Source organism: Lepidochelys kempii, chromosome 3, assembly GCF_965140265.1.
Source record: "Lepidochelys kempii isolate rLepKem1 chromosome 3, rLepKem1.hap2, whole genome shotgun sequence".
NCBI classification, from domain to species: domain Eukaryota; kingdom Metazoa; phylum Chordata; order Testudines; family Cheloniidae; genus Lepidochelys; species Lepidochelys kempii.
The window spans coordinates 161,750,482-161,777,219 of record NC_133258.1 but is presented as its reverse complement, the minus strand read 5'-3'; positions in this window follow the sequence as shown (position 1 = coordinate 161,777,219).

Below are 26,738 nucleotides of genomic sequence, written 5' to 3'. Positions count from 1 at the left end.
GTTCAGTTAAATCTCATTGAAATTAAGGGTGAGAGGGAGGGGTGTCCATCATTTAATGGCTTCTTGTAACTATCCTAAACAAGCCACAACTTATGCTCATATTCTGCCAGTATATCAGGCTTATGCAGATTGTTCATGGTAGAACACAACTTATAAAAAAGGAAATTAAAACTGTCAAACACTGCAGTCAGTAGAGGTGGTGAAAAAGGAAACAGTTTTCAGATATGAAGGAACCTGTCCAGCAGATCATTCTAAAGAATGGTTTCTTCCTCTTGGAAAGTACTTGAGTGACCTTAAGCTGCTGAGTTGGCAGCAGATACTGTACCAGCTCAGCAGATGCACATCTGCACTGCATGATTCTACCGTGGGGATGGAAAACCTTGAGAAATAGTTTTAATTAAAGAAAGCTATCCAGCAACTGCATTGATATACTAGAAAGAAACAAATTAGAACAAAAATCTAGGCAGCTAAATTATACCCATTTATATTGACAGGTATCCCTCACTATTTTTATGGAACTGGGCCAGATGAAGCAAGTGGTCTTTTCTAGCTCTGTCCTCTCTATATTTGACGACAGGTCAGTGATTTTTTTTAAATGAAGAGCAGCTTTGTGTGAGCTCAAAAGCTTGTCTCTTTCACCAGCAGAAGTTGGTCCAGTAAAAGATACTACCCCACCCACTTTGTGCGTCTCATTTTTCAAAAATCCATCTTTTAAGGACCCTAGATACCCTACAGACTTAAACAGCTAAATAAGTATTTTTTTGAAAAATTTTAAAGAGATTTTTTACTTTTGGCAAAAAAAGTATTTATATTTCTTCAATTTTTATTTTTATATATTTTTTAAAAGATGATGAAAGTCAGAGTGAAAGCTGATGCTTGGAAATTGACATGTTGTAGGTAAACACATAATACAGGACACACCACCCTCAATACTTAGGTACAATATACAGTGGGAGTGAGACATCACTGGTAATTCCACACAGGAAGTGATTGCAGACTAGTCAATAGAAATGCACTTGTCCAAGAAAAGAAAGAGTTTTGCCTTGAGGACAGAAGATCAACCAGATTTTTTTTTTTTTTTTGGAGTTGGTATCAACTAATTTCAGTTAAGCCAATTTTTGATACACTGAATTTGATCCAACACTAGATTTGTTCAGATCTAAATTAGGTCTATATCAGGGATTGGCAACCTTTGGCATGTGGCCTGCCAGGGTAAGCCCCCTGGCAGTGGGGCCGGTTTGTTTGCCAGCCACATCCGCAGGTTCGGCTGATCGCAGCTACCACTGGTGCGGTTCGCTACTCAGGCCAATGGGGGCTGCGGGAAGCGGCAGCCAGCACATCCCTTGGCCTGCACCACTTCCCGCAGCCCCCACTGGCTTGGAGCAGTGAACCGCAGCCAGTGGGAGCTGCGATTGGCCAAACCTGTGGACACAGCAGGTAAAGAAACCAGCCCGGCCCGCCACGGGGCTTACCGTGGTGGGCCGCAGGCCAAAGGTTGCGATTCCTGGTCTATATGAATAGTGAGAAAATCCACAGTTGCATCATATAAATAAAAATAGAAGGGATCTACACCTATATGTTCCACGGCATAAATCAACCTTGACCTGACAGGGGTTAGGAAGAAGCTACCCCTACGGGCTGGTTATTCCATAATTGCCCGTGATGGCATTTCTTGAACCTTCCTTTGAAGCACCACATGTGCCACTGTCAAAGAGTACATCTTCACTCAGAAAAATGGTGTGTTCAGACCTGGTGTTAGCTAACATGTCGTAGTGATGCTAGAGCAGTGTGTAGTTTTTATACGTGTTAGCAGGTTAAGGTAAAGACTATGAGGCAGCTAGGGTCTATCTCAACCTGATAACTCACTCAGCCTTAGGGTAACCAGATGTCCCGATTTTATAGGTTTTTTCTTATATAGGTTCCTATTACCCCCCACCCACGTCTCGATTTTTCACATTTGCTGTCTGGTCACACTACTTTGCCTTGTCTTCATTAGCATTTTACATCATGTTAACGAACACCAGGTAACTAACATGTAGTAAGAACACACCTTTTTTCTCCAGCAAAGACAAGGCCAGAGACAGAATACTGAACAAGAAGGAGCCTTGGTCTAATCTGGTAATAACAACTCCTATGGTCCTATGTGAAAGCTTAAACTAACTTGGGCGGGAAAAGTTAGAGACACAAGGTTGGGGAGGTAATATCTAGAAAAGTTAACATGCTGGCCAAGACTATCTAAGGTAATGCCTTGGGAAAGGGGTAATCAAGAAATTTGGACCTAGACAAAAAAATGATTGGTCAAGGTATAGTCAAGGTCCAAACTCTAGAGAAAATACAAAAAACAAAAATAAGTAAATAAAAACATTTTTCAGTCTGTTGAAAAACCTCTGGCAGTCTGGATTTGGCCCACGGTCCACCTATTCACTATTCCTACCTTTGGATATACCAAAAACTTACATAGTAAGCAGGATATAAAATAGACATCAAAGCAAATAGCTAAGCATAACAATTGCACATACTTAAGATTAATATTAGAGCAGCAACAAACAGAATAATTACCTTATCTAATGTATTAACTATATAAAGGCAAATACAACAGAAGGCTTGAGTTCCTTAAGGTACAGGATAGCTAGGTGCAATGAATTTTGGACTATAAGAAAAATCTTAAAACTGTATAAAATCTTAACTTCTGGCTGAATGTCAAGTCTACGTTGCAACTCCTGCGCAACAAGATATACCAAACATAAAGACACCGATTTCCAGAAAACTTTACAGCCAAATGCTGACTAACAAAAAGTTGGACATGCTTGACTGATAAAAAAAACTGCTGCACCAACCCTAGCCGTGTTGTGTTCCATGTGCAATGGAAAGGTAAGCAGCCTTTTCACATCCAGTCCAAATCTCTTCCCTTCAGGCATCTTGCAGGACCCCTAAACCTAGTTGCAAACCACTCAAAGGCAGGGTCACTTGATCCCAGGGAGTCCCACACTGCCTGGTACAAGACCTAGCTATCCTATAGGACAGCCTCACTGCACATTAAGACTGTTACAAACAGGCTATGAGCCAACTGAGTGTCAAATTAGGCCAGTGTAAAAGCATGCACTTTCTGCCTCCCTCCCCCCTGTAATTATATGGGGGTTCCTTTTCCTGTGGCCTCCCAGCTGCTTGCACAGGTTTGGCAGTGGATACCATTACAAATCTCATTTTGTACTTTTTAAAGATCTCACCAACACATCACACAAAATAAGCAGGGTCAGGCTAGTTCTGTACTTGGACGAGAGACCTCCAAGGAACACCTAAGTACTTCAGGAAGTCGTGCTGTTAATTACATCAGTGGTACTCTTCCATATTGTCTATTGAACCAATGACTCAACAATGGCATAGTGTCAATGACATTGTACTACTGAAGGGGTGTGTGTGTGGGGGGAGGCTTCAGATGAGATGCAAAATAGACATCCCTGTAGCCATTAAAAGATACTAGATATTTTCCATAAAGGTGATGGGGTATTAATTCTAATATCTAGAAATTCCAACCCAGATAATTCTGCCTTCCAATGAACCCTCAATTGGACATCTTATTTTGCTTCACTTTCTCTTCTAAAAGGTTAGCAAACATTGCTCTTCACGGTGAAGCTGCTGTTTTGATTTACCACAGAGAAGGTTAGATTTCAGGATTTGGGGGAAGTGACCACTGTATAGAAGTTCCTGCCTCTTAGGGGTGTTTAAAAGCTTAATTAGTTATTTATTACTATGCTGGATACAAAGATCGCGACGGTGAGATCTAACCCATGCCATTTCATCAAGTCAGCAAATATTGCTGCAGCAGTCCTTACGACTATGCAATTTTTAGAACACTTTCCAGGAATAAAAGTTATCTATATTCTAGAATCTACTTACCTAGATTATTGTATCATGCTCATCACCATAGCATCTGAATACCTTGGAGTATGTGGTTTTCGGAAGCAGAATCTATTTAGCAATTAGCAAGACTTTGTAGTTATTTTAATGGATTTTTCTTTCCTTTTGTATGGTGTTTCTGTTAATTGAAATAACAGACACACAGCTTGATCAAAAAGAGATCAAAAGTTATGTCAGGACACCAAAACATTTGTACTTTGAAACTTAATTCCAGCTCAAGACTATTTAAAGGAAATATTAGGACTTGAATGCTTCTTGTTTTACACCAATCCTATGTCTTATTTAACACAAAATAGTAGTAACCATCCTGAGAGACAAGGGCATGGAGGTATTTTTGAGCATGTGAGGCATTTGAGTAAGTGCTATTGTGATAGGAAATGTTGTTCCTTCCAGGTAGTCCATCCTCATGGTGAATAAACCAGCTGCTGCTTTTGAAAGAAAATGTGAAGTTATAATGACCTAGTTCACCATTACTTTGTACTAAAACATAGCCTTCTAACCCAATCAATTCTTGCTGTCAAAATGTTCCCAGGTATCATATTACTCAGCTGCTTAGGTTTTCAAAGCAAGTAAGAAGGCATAGGACAGGTCTATGCTGAAAACTCACATCAGATTAGCTACATCTCTCATGGGTGTGAAAAATCTACAACTCTGAGAGACCTAGCTATGCCAACCTAACCCTGGGTATAGACAGTGCTAGGCTGACGGAAGAATTCTCAGAGAGGTGGATTAACTACAGCAATGGGGAAATCCTTCCCATCAGTGCAGTGAGTGTCTACACCAAAGTGCTACAGTGGCACCCCTGTAGTATTTTAAGTGTCGACATTCCCTTAGTTCTCAAGGGTATAGCTTTCCCACAGGACCACCTAGTTCTACTAATGGTTCACTTAATCAGAAAACATGCAATATAGCATTTTGCTATACACAAGGCTACACAAAGAAGAAAACTGTATGGAATAAAGGGCTTTAATTTCTATTTCTAAGCAAAAATGGAAGGGCTACATCCTTCAGAGCAGCATTATTCCTCATGAAGATTATCAGCTTATCAATTTGGCATGGTCCAGACTAATTCAATAAGCAATTCGGGGCAGAATTTTAAATTCCTAGCACATTATCACAAGCAATCTATTCTAACTTTTCAGGTGTAGGAGGTTTAGACAGCTCGGATACGGTTTCAGGCAGTCATCCTTAATTTGAGAGGGTTATTATCCAAACTCCAAACCTTTTTGTGGATGTCCCATTTCTAATAAACTAAGGGCCCACTTATATAGCTGATGATACAAAACCCCATCAGTTAATAATGGTTATAGGGGCATGACGAGAGCAGAGGTGGATTTTAAGTGTCTTTTACACCCTCCCTCTCAAAAGTATTCCAATTCAAATTGCTTTCGAGACCAGGTCTCTGGATTGATTGACAGTAAATGCAATACTCCATTTTACCAGACAATCACATCCATGTTATCTGTCCTTGGGTGAGTGTTGCCATTCTGCTCTGCATCTTTGCAATGATGTTTGTTATTTCCACTTGGTATTGGAACTGCATCAGTTCCCTTTCCTATCATAGACCATAACTCTTACCCTAATATTTAGCCCTTATAGAGCATTGTATAACTATTTCCCTAGAGCAGTGTTTCCCAAACTTGGGACGCCGCTTGTTCAGGGAAAGCCCCTGGCGGGCCGGGCCGGTTTGTTTACCTGCCGCATCCGCAGGTTCGGCCGATCGCGGCTCCCACTGGCCGCGGTTCGCTGCTCCAGGCCAATGGGGGCTGCGGAAAGTGGCGTGGGCCGAGGGACGTACTGGCCGCTGCTGCCCACAGCCCCCATTGGCCGGCTGCTCAGACCACATGCTGGGCTTGTGTCTGTCCAGCTGTGAGGTTGCAAGTGAAAGTCAACACCAGAGACAGGAGGTGCATTTTCTATGTTTTCTGCTCTTTTCTCTCCCCTCTTGTGTGCGTTTGTTTTGTCTTGTCTTCTAGGAAGCAAGATCAGACTACCACCACCACCAGCTCCAGCCCATCTCAGCTAACTTCTCTCTCCTCCAGAAGACAGTTACTACCATCTTTAATACCATCTAAAAGCCTGTCAGACAAAGGGGTTGGGGGGGGGGAGTCTTTCTAAAAAAGAAATTTCCAGCTAAAGGGAAAGGGAACTGATGTTATCAAATAAGATTCTCATTTTAATACTTTATATTTCAAATGCTTTAATTGTTTTTCCTTCTTTAAATAGAAGGGTAAAAGGATGTTAATGGTGTGTTTGCCACGGTATGAACAGGCGGAGGTCTCTCCATTCCAACCCCCAAACCTTGTTTAACAATGTTTAGTGTTGTAAGGCTGATATGTCTTAACACCTTTGACTTTTGGGGTCCCTATATTCTGTCTAAATATATACAACATTCACTATACCTACAACAGGGAATGCCACTAATCCTGCTCACATGGAAAGAATGTCCATGAATGTCAACTGTCAGTGGCCGGATTTTCAAAGGTGTTAACAATATAGCGGTCATGGGGTCCAACTCTGCTTGCAGTGCCTCCTTCTGGCTATCCTAGGGATTAGCTCTGCCAGTCTATGCTCTCTCTTCAGTGGTGTCTTCACCCATCTTGTCACACTCTGCTGCTCCCTCACTCCTGGGTCTGCAGCTTCCTCTCTGGGGCTTGGCACTCCAGCCAGGTCACTAAAGTCCTCCCCTTCTGGGGAATTCACAATCTTTCCAGATCCGCTGTCTGGCTAGTACATCCAATGCTTTTGCCACTCCCCAGTGGCTAATAGGGGAAACCCAGGCCCACCCTCTATACTGGGTTGCAGCCCAGAGACCCTATCAACAAGCAGCCACAGTCACTTACAGTCCTACCTCCTACTGCTGTTTCCCTGGGCTTCTTCCTACATATCTGGCTTCCCCCTCCCTGAATTTGCCAACCTCCAACTCCCTCCACTCAGGGACTGGGTGAAGCCTGTAGCCTTATCCAGCAGCTCCTCCCCCTACAACCAGCTACCTTGCTTTATACAGGCCATGCCTGTTCCTGCACAGGTAAGCCTGTCCTTAATTAGCTGTCTCCAGCCTCTGCTTGTAGCCTAATTAGCTGATTGAGCCCACCTGGACCAATTCAGCTCTTGTGTAGGGAGTTCTCCCCATGACAAAGTGATTAAATATGGATTTTAGGTGCCTAACTTTAGGCACTCACATTTGAAATTTTTGAGATAAATAATTTGCTCAGAACTACAGAGCTAGTAAGTGGGAAAAGAAAGGCTCAGCTCAGGAGGTGCTGAATCCAAATTCCATGCTCACTACCATGAAAGGAAGATGCTACATTGTCTATTTCTGTATTTCAATGGCTAATGGAAGTGTTCTGTTTTATTCTCTTAAGGGCTGTTTCTGTCTGAGTCCTGCATCATCATCAGAAAAATACACTGGGCGGGCACCTTGGGCCAGATCCTCAGACAGAAATCAATGGAGTTACACACACCAGTGTAAAAACAGAAGTATCAGAATCCGTTTTCCTGATGCTTTTCAACTGGGTTTTTAGATATCTTGATGGAATGGGTGCTTTTTAAAAATAAAAATCTTAAAACTTATGCATATGGTAACATCAGTTTTATTCCAAATGACTGTTGATTGTAAGCATGGTTTTACACCTCAAAGGAAGTAGGTGGTTATTGGGTCTTATAAATGATCTGGCTTATAATTAACCTTTTTCCTAGCCTGGTGTCTGAATGGGACTCTTGAGAAAATGCCATGAAGAGCTCTAGAGAGAGACTGCTTTATTCTGTCATTTCTGTATATTTAAAGAAAAAGTCTTTTGACTCTCCTTGTGAAAGCATCAGGTGAAAGTCTTATTTGTAACCTTTTGTTTACATGGGGATGCCAGAAACTTCTTACAAGAGAGTGTTTCTCTCTGACTTAAAGAGTCTATATGCTTAACACATATCATTGCTAGTGACAGCTAACGTTTGCTTATCCTCCGAGAGCTCATGAAGATGGTCTATTGTTGAAAGTCTTTTTCCAAAATCTGACTATGGAAATGGAGCTATGCTGTGAGTGAAACTCCACAGTATTCACAAAGGGTTAAATGCCAACGGTGGGCTTTGTTACAAGTTGAATTCATGCCATATATTTGCTTATTTTCTACACATCTGAACTATTTATAGATATCCTAGCTTACACCTTCTACAAGTCTAAATTGTCATGGAGGCCTCACCCCTTTCAGCATCCAATTCTACTTCCTATTTTTAAACCAGAGACTGCTCAAGAATGACTCAAAGGATGGGTGAATCAGTGTGGAGGAAACAGAACTCAAGATTAAACTCACCCAGACATTTGAACTGAATTTGAGCCATAGTGGTTCTGGATATCATTTACCCCCTTCCTCCAGCTGCACCCTAATTATTATTTTGCATATTTCTTCCTCCATGAAGTTCTTGGCTTTAGCTCAAACTGGAAGTAAAAGAGAGGATACCATGAAAGAGGCTGTTTACAGAATACTTCCAGTCTGACCAAAAGCACAAAGTACAGGTGAAATCCTGGCCTCACTGAAATCAATGGCAAAACTCCTATCGACTTCAGTGGGTACAGGATTTCACCCTTTATTTTTTAATTCTGTTCTCATTTCATACTAACTTTCTCTTACTCCCTTTATTCAGCCTTAGCCTCTCTTATATCTGCCCCTTTTGTATTTTTCTCCCACTCATGTCTCTTTGCATACCATACCTTATACTGGAACAGTTGCTCCTTTCTTGTACATCAAACAGTTGTCTTTTCCTTCTCAGATCATCCACAAAACACATCTTTTCTGCTAAGCATTACAAAAATGACCCTAAGCTTCTCACATAACCAGCAGTTCACACTGGCATCCCATTTCCTCTGAACGAGAGCTAAGGGAAAGTTTCCAAAATTTCAACAAAGATTGTTTGCAAAAAATATTTCTTTTTTGCGAACAAAAAAAGTTACTTTTTTTTGGCCAATTTATAGAATGGTGAAGATTTTTCTAAAATGTTAGTGAAAAAATTTCACAAATAACATTCCTCATCTTTTGACTGGCTCCTTGGAGCAGGGACTGTTTTTTCTTATTTGCTAGTAAAGGGCCAAGTATTCTCAATTAATAATTACAGTAGAACTGGAGAGCTCATTACCAAGCTTATTCTTGATCTTCAGCCAGTTTTGCAGACTCAGCAGTTTCAGATAGTTGTGATAAGTATTAAAAGATAGGGGAACCATCTCTAGGTGTTACTAGTTCAAACCCAGACTGATAGGAACTGAAAATTGTTTCCTTCTGCTGATTGTTGGCCTACCTACAGTATGTGAAATGTGTCTGGAAATCTTAGCAAGTGCCACTGGGCAGGGTTTCACAAAGAGCCACCACCACAAGTGGCATTGATCAGAACATTTATTAGCAGTCACAGAAGAGATGCCAAAAACTGCAGGGCCTAAAGGCCCAACTGCCCTCTTACACCTAAATTTCCTCTGAATTAAGAAGTCTGCAGGCTAAATCCTGATCCTATTGAAGTCAAAGGCACTACACCCACTGACTTCAATGGGCGTTAGGCACTAAACCTGCGTAGGCACTACTGTAAATCTCACTAGGCACCTATCTGCACCTTTAGGGCATCTGAATACCTAGCTAAATCTGGTTCTAAGTCCACATGCACTATTTTAGTTAGTTATTTGTTAGCCAAACCATTTGTTTAATTCCATAAAATATTACTCCCTGCCACTTTCCATTCAAGTTTCAGCCCAGAACGAACATGGCAGAAATCGGAAAAAACAACACACATCAGTGGTAGCGCCCAATGGTGGACGTAACATCCCATGTAAAATAAGGCACAGAGTCAGCTTGTTCATTGGCAAAACAAGTCAGGAAGTTTTGTCCTTACATTCACTTTGACACATGACACTTATGGGACCCAAGCCTGTGCCTACTGCAATCAATGCCAAAACTTCTGTTCATTTCAATAAAGTCAGGATTGGGCCCTTGTATTTTTTAATCCACATCTCTCTTACTAAATCTGAACCTAAATATAACACTCCTTGTTAATGATGTAAGCAATGAGATATGCAGTTGCCTGGAGCAACATCAATTTACAGTCACTGGTCTCAACTTTAACTTTGCATTAACGCTACTTTTTAAAATGGTTAGATTAAGATTAAACCGACTTTGTTCAAACTTTCCTAGACATCAAGAGAAGGGGAGAAGGGGAACAGAAGATTAAGATATTGAAAAAAAAAAGTTAAGAGCAACTAAGAAAGCAGGGGGAATTTAACCTTAACTGTACTACCAATGCTATTCAGTGCATGTGTGTGGCTCTGTCTAATCAGTAGGTAGATATTAGAATACCACATCAGTCTATCACAGAGAACTGCATTTACTGAATACTTCTCTTCGAATAACCCACCACATACATAGAGAGAGCTTTTCAAGAGATTAGAGAGGAAGTCAAGGATCTTTGAACTAGTGGTCTAGAATATCCATCTCTGATCAATGGCAGGCATTACTAACAAGACACTTACAGCACTAGAATACCTTGCTACCGTCAGTAAGTAATACTAAAGACAGTTTCAAAGCAGGAAGTCCAATTTGAGGGATGGAAGAGAAAGATACCTCACCATATGAAGGAGATTATGAAAGTATCCTCACTCGATTGTTTCTCATGCATTAAAATATATATATTTGACCCTGAAGCAGCTTTATTATACACAGGACCACATTCAGCAGAGAGATATCAAATAGAGTGTTTATTTTGAAACACCTAATTGTGAACCTTTACGCAAATTGGTGACCAGTTACACAAGTAGTCAAGCATGAGTGACTGCTATGGAGTGTGAGTAAGGGGTTCACAGTCTGGTCATAAGAGAATAGTTCTAGTATTCGTTCCCAAATCCATTTCTAATACCATTACTTTGTGTGGCAATCACACACAGGATTTTGTCATAACCGCTGGGATATACCACAGGCCACCTCCCTCCCGAATGGTGGGGTTAATCCCTTAGCCTTTGTTTGGAAGCAGCATTTTTTTAAAAAAATGGAAGCTTTGAAGCTTCAAACAGGGCCGCAGAGGGCTTGCTCTGGAGAGGAGCAAATCCAAAACTGTAGCCACCAGTGAGGGGATAGGGCTTTGCCAGTCTCAGGATTTAAATACTACAGGATCCATGAAAGTCACCCTTTCAAAAGACTTAAGTAATTAATAGATAATAACCCACATGTATCTCAATTAAGTGTAGGTTTTGCAAAGAAACTAAAGCGGTCTGTTAACTTTTAAACTAGCTTTATAGTACTTTTTAAAAAAATAAATAGTTATAAAGGCATTTTCCTTCTTTCTGGCATATTCATTTGTGTGTCAGACCCAGAAAAATGTACTGTATCTTGTCCACTCAGGGTTCTCTTAATAGTTATGCTTTTGCTGAAGGCTAAATGGAAAAAAACCAGCAAGGAAGAAAAATTAATAGGCTACCCCTGTCCATATGATTAAAATACAATAACCAGTCTGCCCTCCCTCTTTATGGAAATGGGATTCCTCCCCTTTGAAAAATGTTTCCATCAGTGGAGTCCTGAATATCTTTTTGCTCAACCTCAGGGGAGGAATGTTATGATAAATTTGAAACCTGGCCTTAGATGAATCCATTCCATAGAGACAATCATTTATTCAATTACATGAGCTCTACTTATTTGGATGAGTTTCTGAGAATAGGAGAGCATGGATTTGGAGGAAATTTTGTTTCTGAGAAGCTCAAATCCTTAGGGATCAGAAATTCATGAGATTGCAGGCTCACCACAGTAAACGGAATGGGCATCGCCTGCCACTGATGGAATGTGATGATGGTTCATTCTTATCAATATAAAACTGTCAACAATATTTATGAACATTCAAATAAAAACCATGAATTCACTATGAAAGGATTCAGAGACCATTTTATTAGTTTGCTATGACCATAAATAAGTGATTTTCGATTCACTAGATTTTCACTTTCTAAAAACAGTCTTGTGAATATTCATGTGGATGTATCTTTACAAAGGGTTTTGCATTGGAAGTGTTAAGGCAGTTATCTTGAAATCTTTTAGAATTCCTTTCCTCCATTCATTAACATTTCAGTCAGTAAATCAGGGTACAGGAACATACAGCATGAGCATAAGCAACCAATCAAATTCCACAGAGTTGAACGCACAGAGTTCATGAATAACATAATATGAAATGAACAACTACAACAACAACTACTGAAAATAATTAAGTGTATATTCCTAAATAATTTAGGGACGGGGGGAAAAGGGTAACGTTTGCAAAGTTATTTGCTACAAAGAATCAGCCCTGATCTAATCATTGCCCTACTAGAATTGATTAATAAAATTCAGAACAAACCTTAAAAATAAACTAATTATTTAAAAAGATGGGTCTTGAGGATATGCTTGAAACACCAGTGTTGGATCCAAATAACTATTCCTTGGTGGAACTATCCACCAAGAGAGAGGCAAGGTGGGCTAACGTATGGTGTTTGGAAAATACCTGAGGAAGATAAGGGAGAACCAGCACCAACCTGATAGCAGAATGCAAAGACTTATTAAGGATGTAAACTAAAGAGGTTGCTCTAGGGATCCAAGCACAGGACTGGGAGCTAGGAACTCCTGAGTTCACCTTCTAACTCTTAGTTCTTTTGGGGGACTTGACAAGTCACTTCACCTTTCTATTCTACTCTGTAATAGGTTCTTACACTGCCCTTGTCACCACAGTACCTGAACACCTTCCCAGCTGCACATTAAGCCACGTGGCTAACATCTGTCACATGTCATTCTCTCCCCAGGGCAAGTATTCTGTGTGCAGTGGAGTGGTTTTGGTTTTATTTATCATCATGCTGTACACCAGCTTTTGTTGAGCAAGTGTGTCACCTGACTGCTGTTATCATGTCCTGTCACTGCTGTTTTGTTACCACACCACCCCTTTCATATCGTGCCTTGAAACTAGGTGGCAATCCCCCAAGGATTTGATAAATAATGATCCAATAACCAAGACCTATTTCACAGGAGTTGTTAGGATTTACTACAGAATATTTGCAAGACACTTTGAAGCTGTAGAATGTTATGCATGACCACTGAGTGTTTGTGTGTACATGTGTGGGTGTGGAAAGAGAATGTATGTACCTAATCTGGAGAGTAAATGGGAAAAATGGGTGTGAGTGTTCACTGGTTGTAAGGGCCACCTGACTTACTGGAAATACAGCTGTGATCCATGAAGCAAATGATTCTGCCTGCCAGATATTACGAGCAGAAATAAACATCCAGAAGGACTGTCATCTTTGGATTTCTTTTCATCAAGGGACTCAGAATTTTTGAGTCTCAGGTGCCATTTTCAGACTTGCAAAAAGAAGATTTTTTTAAAATATATAATTTCCTCCCACTTGGGGTCTGTCTCTGTTTTTTGAGAAGCAGTAACAGGAAAACAACCGGGCAGCAGGATACTTAAAGAAGCTTAGCAAAGTTTTATATTAAAACATACCCAGAGGAAGGGTTGCCAACCCTCCAGTATTGGCCAGGAGCCTCCCAGAATCAGCATTGATCTCCTGGTGACTACTGAAAGCAATCCGGGAGATTTTAATAGGATATTTTAAGAAAATGATATTATGTCATGTTGGAAAAAAAATCTCCCAGAATAGCTTCAATCAGAGTTGGCAACCCTACCCATAGGAATTTTTATCCTGCTCATTTCAGAAGTTAATCAATATATCCTAAGTCCCAGGAAATACTGGCAGAATGACACTGGTGAGTGAATGCAGTGTTGTATATGCAGGAGTGAGGGTCACCAAACTCAATTTAGGCCTCTGTGTATATTAACTGTACCATCTATTTTATATTTTGAAAATGTGAAGTTACATAGACTCTACTGCTGCTGCATAGTATTTGGATCTAAGTGGAAAATAACAGACAGCTACTAGGATCTTGGACAGTTACCTGTGGCCTCATGGGGTATAAGTGGAATTGGTGCTTGACAGTAGTGATTCTTGCTCACATGCATAGGGCTGAACTGACTGTGACCATGGCTTATTGGCAGGAAGCTGAGGCAATGCGTGGGGGCATATGTGGGGTCACATGCCCCCCCCGCAGATTGCTCAGTCACATGGTGTGGTCAGGCCCCCTCCCTGCACAGTAGCTGAGTCCTCGAGCTGCAGGAAGCACAGAGAGGCAGAGCTGTAGGAGGGGCCACTGCATTAGCAAAGGAACAGCTGGGAGCTGCATGGAGAGCTGCTGCTTTCCGGGAGAGGAGGAGCTGCCGGGGGGAGGGGATCAGGACTGGAGCTGTTCCATGGTTGTGTCCCCCTACACTGTCAGGAGGCACAGGTCATCTATGGTGGGAACCTTGGGAGATTTTCATCTCCACTGTAGCATCATCTGGGAGCAGGTTAAATACCTGTCATGCTGCTATTTCTTATCAGAGGGCTGGTTACTGGCTGGTTGTAGTCCTGCCTATCTTCTACTGTGGTTCTGCATCACACAGAGTGAAAGGATATATGAGACATACAGATACCACTGAGCCCTTGCAACACATTATGGTAACTGAACTATATTGTCGCTTCAGAAAGGACAACTCACTGGCCTGGAGAATTCAAATTCAGATAGGAGCATGACACTATCTACTCTCTCTGAGAGGACTACAACATTGTGAGCACCCCCACTGTCTACTCAGAGCTCTGTGTACATTAGCTGTATGGCATATTAGCTATTTTGTATTTTTGAATTCTTTGCCAGCTATCTGCCTGGCGAGTCTTATCCACATGTTCAGGGTCTAACTGACTGCCATATTGTGGACTGGGAAGGAATTTCCCCCCAAGGTCAGATTAGCAGAGAGCTTAGGGATTTTTTGCCTTCCGCTGCACCATGGGGCACTTGCAGGTTTAAACTAGTGTAAATGGTGAATTCTCTGTAACTTGAAGTCTTTAAACCATGATTTGAGGACTTCAGTAACTCAGCCAGAGGTTATGGGTCTATTACAGGCGTGGCTGAGTTACTGAAGTTACGCGGCTGCAATGTGCAGGAAGTCACACTAGATGATCACAATATAGTCCCTTCTGACCTTGAAGTCTATGAGACATTCTATAGACCCAGCTCTGCCAACCTCACTTTGGTTCAACCCTGCAGTATCACTGCCAATTTCCTGCCTTTTACCCACACAGAACTATAGGGTTTGCAGTGTCTCCTACAGTAGAGGAAAGACTGGCCTCAGCTGTGAATGCAAAGTGGATTCTGTGTGTAGGATGCTGGAAATATACAGATATTGTAGCTCTCCCTAGCTCACAGACTGAAGAATACAGACTGAGTTGCAGAGAGTGTCAGTACACAGGTTTTGCTTAAATCCTTACCTGGACTGATCGAATACCAGGCTACTCTGGTTTAATTTTAAATCACTAAATAAGGTTTTTAAAACTTGAAGTAACTTCATTGTATGCTTTGGATCGAGCATCTTCTAGTGGGATTCAACCAGCAGGGCTAAAGCTTCAAATTTGATATAGTGATCTCCCCTATGCTGAGAGATACTGGATTGCAACATCTAATGCCTCACGGTTGTTTATGTACGACTTTACCATTAGGGCTACTTCTGAAGTTATCAAGACTGAGTCTCGGCAGACTATGCATTTTCAGTTTAATGTAAGTGGCACTTTCAGATTTGTGCAGTAGACACTAAATAAAATAAGGGGAGGGAGAGAACCACAAGCAAGACTAGCTCTGTCCTTCAAGCTACAGGGGAGCCAAGTAGAGAGTTGAACCATGGATAGAGGCTCGCTCTCAGAGAAATTTCATGTGCAAGGGCCTTTAGATGATGACACAGCAGAAATTGTACTCCTTGCCATTCCAACTGTATTTCAAGCTCTAGAAGTACTAATCAGAACCTTCTTATAAAGGGTCTGATTTGTTCAGTCTAATAGGAAATTGCAAAGGGTGGGAAGGAAAGTAAGGTGGAAGAAGGGCAGTAAATGTTTCCCTGAATTGTTCTGCACACCCCAAAATGAACATCAGAGCAAAATGGATTTTTGGCAACACGTGTAGCTGGGCTATTATTTTAAACTCTGCTTCCTAAATCAAATAACCTACCCTTTCAAAGCAAATTTGTTCTTTAACCTGAAGATTAGCTGAAGCATTAACAAAATAGGCCAGTTAGGGCTGTGACAGAGGCAGTGTGTGGGCAGCACTTTTGCTAATTTGACCTCTTTTCACAGAAATGAGAGGAAACTGTGATCTGAAGCTGACATTTCCTCAGACTGGGACCACAATTCACTGATAACAGGGCTTTGAAGTCACTGGAGCAGAGCCAGGAAACATTGGAAGTATTCTTCAGAGAATATCTGTTTCAGATTACCCCAATTTATAGTAAACCACACATGCTAACTTTAGCATTTCTTCTGCCTTTAAGGCTTTTCGTTTTCTGACTGATTGATCTTGAGCCTTTTCCCTTGGCTCAGTACAGCAACATTTCTTGTCCAAACACATTCCTACTTTGCATCCAATTCCCTTCCCCACCATGTGCCAATAGGTTCACCTCTCTCTCTCTCTCTCATCCTATGACCCACATTAACTGTTGCAATTTTTTTTTTTTTTTTTTTTGCAGGCAGTGGAGCAGAACCGGTAACTAATGCACTGACTTAACGGAAGAAAATGCATTTGATGTCTTGTTTTCTTTAGTTCATTTGCTCACACCATAGTTGGTCTTTGAGTTCTGTCAACAACTAGAGACTGTGTGTGTATGTTTAAGATAGTATTTTCAAAGAAGTTAAGCACTCAAATCCCATTGTAATACAATGGGAGTTGGGCACCTAGTTCTCCTAGACTCCTTGGAAAAATCCCAGGATGCTCATGAAAGTTGTCGGATTCAGAGCCCTGCAGTGTGAAATCCTTCCTGTAACCAAATAGTGTTGTTACAACAGGGGCAGTGCAATCTTCCCCAGCTTGCCCAGCTAATACTTCCTGACCAGGACTTTGAGGGATCATCTGTCCATGGCCTGTCTACGGTATTGCTAACAAGCGTGGCTATTAATGCCAAATGCGGAGGTGATTTCAATGACTTAAACATTGGGAAGCAAAAAGAGGCCATCAAACTCATTTCACAAAGGCCACTGAACAGTCATCAGATGGTATCAGCTTTCAGTCACTGCCAACTTAGTTTAATTTCCAATCAATGATTTGGAGTGAAAGGCTCTGCATCTCACTACAAATCCCCTGAACTACCCTGTTGCCTTTTCCCAAATCCCCTGAGCTACCTATTGCCTTCTCCAAAAAATATCAAGCCATAACTACATAAACAATAGAAGAGAATCCTAATCCATTCCATTTGGCCACAATAGCACCCCTGGTGAGTGAATTCACAATCTATCCAAATCTTATTTGAACACCTTTGGTTTGTGACCTATGATCTTCCAAAAAAAAAAACAAAAAAACACAACAGCGTTCATTTGTATAAAAATGCTCCTTCTTTATCAATTCCTGAAAAATAGAATGTATACCTTCTGTAGGCAGGTGCAGGTCTCTTCTATCAATGTTATAAAGAGGTCCAACATTTGTCATCTTTCTTTGTAACCAGTCAAAACACAAATGAGGAGATGCCATCAACAGACAGCTGATCTGAAAAAAAAAATAATAGCTAACTTGCTATTCTCTTCGAGTGTAAGGTTCTCCCACTCCCACAGAAAAGCACTTTGGTCAGCAAGTAGTTCCACAGCTTTCAGTAGGGCTACCTACGGATTAAGTTGCTACTCAACATGAGAAGTGCATATATCAAGTATATTGGCTTCAGGATAAAATAGGCTTCAGAAAAGAGCAGTTTCCCTGCTATTATCTTACATTTCTGCTGTTTTCCCTCCTTGGGTAATGATAGGAAAGTTTCACAAGAGGCGGTCTTGTAAAATTTCTTATGCCTCCTGACTTCAGCCAGATCAGGAATACCATGAGTGTAAATTTGTACATGGCATTTCCACTTCAGCCACAGTCAGGAAAGTGCAGAGGAATGCGAATATTTTTTTTCCCATTTTTAAAGAAATCTTACTGAATTTAACATCGTAAGTGAGGTCCTGTTCAGAGTGGCCTTTCAGTTGATTGTTATGCTGGAGTGAGCTGACATGGAGTAAGAGTTTCAAGAGTGCCAAAGTGACGTAGGAGCTCGCACCCCATTTTCAGAAGTTGAAAGTCAATGAGGCTTGGAGCTTTAGAAAAATCTTACCCTTTGTCTTTAGTTTTGCCTTCAAAAAAAAGAGACTTGGGGGGAAAAAACGAATGTATTGAGCGAGTGGACATTTTTTCAAATTTTCACACACACACACACACACACACAAATGTCAAAAGGTTTGTTTTGTTTTTACCATCTCTTTTACCCCGTGGAAAAATGAAACCCACATTGCTAGGCAGGTTCTCTGCTTTAAAAAAAAAAGAAAAAACCCACAAGTATTGTTGGTCTGTCTAGAATGCTACAGTCAACTGATCAGCAGCAAAGTCCCAGCTATTGAGAGACATGTCACTGAGACAGTTAGTTATTTTTAAAAGGTGAAATAAAGTAGGAGCCATACTCCTTATTGTGACCTGAGAGAGTCAGAAAAGGCCCAAACTATCCTTGTTCCTCACTTTGGTTATTGCAATCAACTCATCTCTCCTTCCCACCCCGTAGGCCATTATATGGTAATTGGTTGACTTGTAATGGCATGAAAAATGCAGTTATGGCCATCAGAGATTGTTATTAAATACCAAAAAGTGACAGATTTTGAATCTTGCTTTTAGATTTAAAATGGAGCAACTGAGAACTTCGCTTTTACAGCTTTCACTTTGAATTGCCTAAATGAAAGGGACTTTAGCATTAGAAAAAGAAATGGAAGGCTTCATGACACTGTTTATAATCTACCTTTTTGGTTGGTCTTGCTTATTTATTCTACATTGTATACAAGAATGCAGCTTCCTTAAAGCTTCAGTCACCTTGCATTTCATCTGGGGTGAAATCTTACCTATGTATAAGACCGAAAGTAAAACTACTGTCTAAATTGCAAAACAACAAAGGCTAACCACTGTCAGCTCCCTGTACAGTATTACAATCTGGGTTTGTTTGTTTAAGAGAAAAGGAGTACTTGTGGCACCTTAGAGACTAACCAATTTATTTGAGCATGAGCTTTCGTGAGCTACAGCTCACTTCATCAGATGTTTACCGTGGAAACTGCAGCAGACTTCTGCTGCAGTTTCCACGGTAAACATCTGATGAAGTGAGCTGTAGCTCACGAAAGCTCATGCTCAAATAAATTGGTTAGTCTCTAAGGTGCCACAAGTACTCCTTTTCTTTTTGCGAATACAGACTAACACGGCTGTTCCTCTGAAATTTGTTTAAGAGATAACCCATCCAAAGGATGGGTATATGAAGAATGCCCTAAGTACCAGGATATCAAGGAGTCATGCACAATGCAATGCATTATTGCCAATCTAGAAAAATTACTTTTCAAATGTCTCATGATCCAAACTGTTCTGCTTTGCTCCCCACACCTGTAAAATGGAAGTGATACTTGCCCACCTGTCTCAAAGGATTGTTTAGGATTTAACATATGGTGGAAAATGAAGGGCTACTTAACAGTATTAAGGGATATGATATGGCATACAAATCAGCATATTCAACAGAATGCAATATTTTGCTAGACACTGAATATAAACATAGTAAGACAATCTCTGCCCCAAAGAACTTACAGTCTAAAGAGGCAAACAGACAATGGTTGGGAGAGGAAAAAACGTATATTATTCCCATTTAAAATATAGAGAACTCAGAGGTTAAAGCCCAGATTTTTAAAAGGTATTTAGGTGTTGCTGCACTCAGCATTGTAACACCTAACTGATTTAGGAGCCTAGCTCCCCTTTGAGAATGCAATTTAGGCTCCTAAATCAGGTAGGTGTTGCAACGCCGAGTGCCACAATGCCTGAATGTGTTAAAAATCTGGGTCTAAGTGACTTCCACAAAGTCATGCAGAAATTGTGTGGCCCAGCTGATAACTGAATCTAGATCTCCTGAATCCCAGCCCAATGCCTTAGCCACATGACCAGCCTTACTCTCTGCTGGTTGCCTCTGCAGTAAACGTCTCCTTCATGTAGGTCTCTCCAGTTTGGGATCATTAGCAGATTTGGAATTGATATAAAAGTTTAGAATTTTAACATGTTTTGTTTTTAATTGCTTGTGAAGCTCTCTTGGCAACCACAAAAAATCCCTGCACCTAAATAAAAGGCTGCTTGTGTTGGCTAAGCTTCATTAAAGGAGTCAGAACAACAAAGCAGCACCCTCCTTTTTCATGTGTGCACTGTTGTCAGCGCTCAGTGGTCTGCGCTGTACTGTTTTAATGAGACTGGATTGCACAATACCTGCAAAAGCACAAAGCAATTGAAACACATCTTGGGGGGCGGGGGGAAGGAACCAAATGCATCACCCACCCTTTCAGTCCATTTTGAATCACTATGGACAGGGTGGCCATACACCTCCATTTTGGTCCCAGCCATCACAACTTTTTCTGGGGGGGCCAAAGTGGGCATTTTTCCCATTGCTTTGGTCAAAAAAGGGGGGTGCAGAGGAATGTGCAGGGGGACAAGTGGCAATACCAGCCCTGCACAGAGCGGAGGCAGGGCTCCCGTGGGGGCAGACAGGGCTCGAGCAAGCAGTGATGCCAGCCTCAGCCTCGTGAGTGGGGAGAGAGGAAGGGGAGGCAGGCAGGGTTCAGGTGAGCAGCCAGCCCCAGCCTTATGGAAATATGGTCACCCTATCTAATATGTGGGTTGTTGCCAGCCCCATGCAGAAGGGTGAGGGGGTGCCTTGGGCCAGTGCCAAGCACAGTCCCCGTTTTCCCTTTGGGAAATATGGTCACCCTGTGAAAACGAATAAGCTGCTGAGGAGGAGACAAGTTGAAAAGTTAAAAAGCATCATTACAGAAAAGGGTGCTATTGGGTCATGTTATTCACCCTGTGTAAGAGATCATCATTATAAAATGTACTCTACTATTCCTCCTTATCTGTCTTTGAACAGATGGCTTAGTAGTTCCTGAAGTGTACTGTCTCCGGGCCATGCATGTGATCATTCAAAGCATATTCCTGAGGTTAAAAAAAAGACATATCAAACCCTGAACTACAATGCATCTGTGATGATTCCCCTTTTCTAGCAACTACTGCTCCTGTCAGATCACCCCACTAATACAATAATTAATTTGTTTACTGACAGAAATTCCCATACACATGGGAAAGCCTGCAAAAAAACCCATCACCATCCTGTTTGTTATGTGCACACATGCAGGCATTCCACAGATTCCGAACGCTGAACGCTTTCATTTCCAGGACATATGTTGCTCACTGTAGGCTACTCACAGCTAGGCACCCCCTAGGTGCATGGTGTAGTATCTCTCACTTTTTTAGCACTGCCCTGCCAACAAGCGCTCCAGCCACTGTGGTGGCTTCTCTTCCACTGACTCAGCCCTCTGGCCAGGTCACCATTTTAAGTCCACCCCTTCTGCGGTCCACAACTGTCCAAACTAAGAGTCCCAAAATGTCTTTAACACAAACAAAATCCTCCTGCCCTCTCTAAGGTTGAGAAATAGCCCATCTTCAGGACTTAGCCCGCAGACCCCCTGCTAGGCTCATTAACCCTTGTAATGGGCTTGTAGGCCCCCTTCCTTGGGGCTAGTAGGGAACTCAGTACCAACCTCTAGTCCAGGTTCTAGCCCAGGACACTGTACTGAACAACTAGGTCAGCTCCTTTACTTGTGCTAAAGTTTCCCCAGGCCACTTTCTGCTCAGCTTCTTCAGCTCCCCCTGTCCCTTCCCTGCTCTAGTCAGGGCCTTTCCCAGGCCTTGCTGTTTGAAGAGCTTTCCATGTTATACTGTACTTCCTCCTCGCTCTCACTCTAGCTGGGCATTATCACCATTTAAGCTACCTATCCCTTGCACTGCAACCATCTTCGGCTCTTTATGGGGAAACTGCCTGATTCCCCTCAGCTGGGGCTCATTTTGTAATCAGGTTAGCTTAGCTGTAGGCTCCCGCCACCCTGTTACACCTACAATGAATTGAATTCTACAGCACTTGAAGTAGGGTTGCCAACTTTATAATTGCACAAAACCAAACACCCTTGCCCCACCCCCTGCCCTGCCCCTTCTCTGAGGCCCTGCCCTCACTCACCCCCTCCCCCTCCCTCTGTCACTCGCTCTCCCCTACCCTCACTCACTTTCACTGGGCTGGGGCGGGGGTTGGGGTGCAGGAGAGAGTGAGGGCTCTGGCTGGGGTGGGTGCAGGTTCTGGGATGGGGCCAGAAATGAGGGGTTCAGGGTGCAGGAGGGGGCTCTGGGCTGGCGTAAGGGGTTGGGGTACACGAGGGGGTGCAGCTCTGGGAGGGGGCACAGGGCTGGGGGAGGGGGTTGGAGTGCAGACTCTGGGAGGGAGTTAAGGTGTGGGAGGGGGTTCTTATCTGGGGCAGGAGATTTGGGTGTGGGAGGGGGTTCAGGCTCCAGTAGGGTGGCTCATACCTCAGGCAACTCCCGGTCGGTGGCACAGCGGGGCTAAGGCAGACTCCCTGCCTGCCTGCTCCCATAAGCGGCCGGCATGTCTGGTCCCTAGGCAGAGGCGCAGCCAGATACCTCTGCTCTGTGCTCGTGCCTGCAGGCATCACCCCCACAGCTCCAGTTGGCCATGGTTCCCAGGCAATGGTAGCTGCGGAACTGGTGCTCAGGGCAGGGGGCAGTGTGCGGAGCTTCCCTGATTGCATCTGTGCTTAGGGGCCGCAGAGACATGCCGGCTGCTTCTGGGAGATGCATGGAGCCTGCCTTAGCCCCACTGCACCACCTACTGGACTTTTAACAGCCTGGTCAGCGGTGCTGACCGGCGCCACCAGGGTCCCTTTTTATACATGTAAGCAGAGACAGGGTGGGCTCCACCCTGACATCTGGTGGTGAGGTGTGGCAAGTTGTGGAAAAGAACTTCAGGGGCTGATCTCATTTGCATAGGCACACCCACCCTGCCTAGAATGAGGCCATAACTGCCCAAATCGTCACTTTGGCTGCTGTGGGATCCCCAGTGTCTCTGTTATTGGGGCGGGAAGAATAAATTGTTAGTACCCTGATTATGGGAACTGTGCTTGGAACTGTACTTGGCCTTTTTGTTATGATGGAGGACTCACCATCAACTGAGTAGCACTCACTAGGCAAGGGACATGGGTTCCAAAACTCTGTGAATTGAGAGAGACTTGAGACAGGTATTAGTGCCTGGTGGTGTAGGCCCCTTTTGTGAGGGCCTGAAGCACCAATTGCACCTCTGTCTCTCTCCACTGTGGAATGTCAGAGCTAATTTTGGGTCTATTAAGAGTTTTGTTACAGGTATTGTGCTGAATTCACTTCAGCCTTATAGTGCACCAGCACTAAGGCTCCCACTACTATGAGCTGAAATCACTGAGAGCTGAAATCACTGAGCACTGTGTCAAGTAGGGGGGAGCCGGAAGTTCTAGTGTGCAGTGGAGCCGGTCGTGAGACAGCAGTGTGTTCGTGAGACGGCGAGCTGAGCGGAGCCGGTCGTGAGACAGCAGTGTGTTTGTGAGACGGCGAGCTGAGCGGAGCCGGTCGTGAGACAGCGGTGTGTTCGTGAGACGGCGAGCTGAGCGGAGCCGGTCGTGAGACGGTGAGCTGTGCAGAGCGGAGCCGGTCGTGGTGGAGCGGAGCAGAGCCCTGTGGGGCAGTCAGCTTCAGGACACGTAAGGTGCCCCTTACCTCTTTCCCCCACACCCAGGCACATTTTAGCCAGATTGGGGAGTAACACTCTGCAGGTGAACTTTTGAACTCCGGGGCTGGACTTTTTTTGGACTTTGGGCGATTAGTGGATTGCTGGACTCAAGAGACGTTTGGGTTCTGGGACTCAAGAGCCTGAGGGAAAGGATGTGGCCCAAATTTTCTGGGGTGGGTCAGTGTTCATGGTTTGGTTAATGAACACTAGTTGTGGTGTTTCCCCAATTTAATGCTGATGTTGTTTGCCTCATGTTATTAAAGATTCTCTACTACACCAAGACTCTGTGCTTGCGAGAGGGGAAGTATTGCCTCCTTGAGGCGCCCAGGGGGTGTGTAAGATTTTCCCAGGTCACTGGGTGGGGGCTCGAGCCAGTTTTGCATTTGCTTTAATGAGAGGGAACCCCTGTGTATTGAACCCGGCCCTTGCTGCTATCAACTTGGCCTGGCAGAAGGGTTACATTTGTGGGGGCTCGTCCGGGATCGAGACTGGGTCAGTACCCCTCGCAAGCACATCTTAGGTGAGTCATTAAATTGGGAGAACCCAGAATCTGGTTGTTGTTGTTTTGATCTGTTATATTTGGGAAAGAAATTACAGTTTGTATAATGGCCCTACATTTGCTAGAGGATTGGTGCAAGGGGATGAATATTAACCCTAGGAACTGTGTCCTGGTGACCGGGGTGCCGGAGGCATTCGATGAAGGCTCAATAGAGCCTACCTTAAGGGCATCCACTGAGTACCTGAGTAAGTGTAAAATGCGTGGGCGCATATTTGTGAGGGAGGATGGAGATTTTGCTGTACTGTGTGAGCTGCCGTCGGCTGTGGACCCTCTACAGGTTCCAGGCACGATAGCAGTGGAAGATGGTGAGTGGAAGGTAATAACTACTGGGAGCCAGCCCTCACCGGCTCCTGCATCTGAAGTGGAGTTTTTAAAGAAAATGTCAGCCTTTTTGGGGAGAGAGGGGAAGACCTTGGCTGATATGCCGGGTCTGTTGGGCCTTGACCCAGGAGTCCCAACCCGGGAGGCTGCTCCATCACCTGATGAGTGGGTGAAGGCTTTGGGGCAAGCATTAGAGAAGGTCGTGCCACCCCACCCTGAGTCAAGCCCCTATCGTAAACTGAGGCTGTTTTCTGGGGGTCCCACCCCAATACCCGGGGAGGAAGCATTTGAACCCTGGCTGGAACACACCACTGAAATGCTGCAGGAGTGGGCAGTACCTGATGCTGAAAAGAGAAGGCGACTAGTAGAGTGCCTCAGGGGGCCAGCCCTAGATGTGATTCGCACCCTGAAGCTCAGTAACCCTGGGGTCAAGGTAAAGGACTGCCTAGAGGCCCTTGATCATGCCTTCGGGAGAACCGAGGGCTCAGAGGATGTTTATTGCAAGTTCCTCAATGCCAGGCAACAAAAGGGAGAGAAAGTTTCTGCCTACATACAGAGGTTGGAGAAATTATTACAGAGAGCCATCATGAGGGGAGCAGTAGCGGTTGAGCAAATGGACCGGACTAGATTGGCTCAGATTGTGAGGGGAATTCAATATCAGAACCCAATCCTTCTCCACCTTCGATTAAGGGAGCGCCAAGACAATCCACCGGGTTACTCTCGACTGATAAAAGAGGTCCGAGAGGAGGAAGAGAGGCAGGCAGCTGGTGAGGTTTGGGAGGTTCAGCCACCCCAGGCAACTGCCACAACATCCATACGAGCGCCCAAGGCGCTGATGGTGAATCCTCAAGAGGAACTTACCCAACGAGTGCAGGTCCTGACACAGAAAGTGGCTGAACTAGAGAATACCATCGATTCAGCAAAGACTTCAGCGTACAAGGAACCCCCTGTTACCACGGTCCAGAAGACTACATTTAGAACCTCTGCCCCACCCCGGCAACACGGGAAAGGGCAATCCTTCTTCTGCTACCGGTGTGGCCAGGATGGGCACATTGCTGCCAGGTGTCAGAATGCAGAGAATCCCCCGCTAGTATACCAAAAGCTGAGGACCACCTGGGGAAAGTCGGGAAACGGCCCCAGGGCCTGGGAAGGGAGCCGCCTAGGCCTGCAGGGTTCGGAGGCTCCCCTGCGAAGAACCATGCCACCCGAATCCCACCAGGATTGATAGGACCTCGAGCTGAGGTCACTGTAAAGGTTGAAGGGACAGAATGTAGAGCAGTGCTTGACACGGGATCCCAAGTGACTATCATATTCCAGTCTTTCTACCAGCAGATGCTTATGCATCTGCCTATACAGCCCTTGACAGGGCTTGGCCTGTGTGGTCTCAGCATGGATGAATACCCGTATCAGGGGTATGTCATTGTACACCTGGAATTCCCAGAAGAGATCGCTGGGGTAAGACAGGAGGTGGACACTGCAGCTTTAATATGCCCTGACCCTAAAGGTGTCTCTGATGTGTCCGTGCTGATAGGGACCAACTCCAGCCTCTTTAAGGTACTTGCAGATTACTGCAGACAGCGAGCAGGGGACCAATACCTGAATACCTTGGTGATACACACACATTGTGCTGCAGCCTACAGAAAAATTGAGGACGCAAAAAGAGTGATGCCTGATTTGCCGGTGGGAGCACTGAGGTACGCAGGCCCGGTCCCCTTAGTGGTGTCTGCAATGACAGAAAAGGAGGTGATTGTCATGAGTACCTGCCTGAAAGGCAATAAGAGAACATTAGCAGTGGTGGAGCAGCCAACTGAGGGAGGGCTCCCTGAAGGAGTGCTGGTTCTTAGTGGAGTCATAACCCTACCTGCTGAAGCCCAGGAAGAGGTGACTATACTGATTGCTAATGGGACAAGTCGTGATATTTTTGTGAGGCGAGGACAAAAGATAGCAGACCTCTTTGAACCCGAGTCAATTGTAACCCCCCAGTGTGAAACGCAAGTTCCGACGATAGACCCAGCAAAGTTTGACTTTGGAGATTCACCAGTGTCCGAGGAGTGGAAAGATCGCCTGAGGAAGAAACTTTGTGAAAGATCCAAGGTGTTCTCACTGCATGAGTGGGATGTGGGATGTGCAAAAGGAGTAGAACACAATATCAGACTACATGACTCTCGACCTTTTAGGGAGAGATCTAGGAAGATTGCTCTCTCTGAGA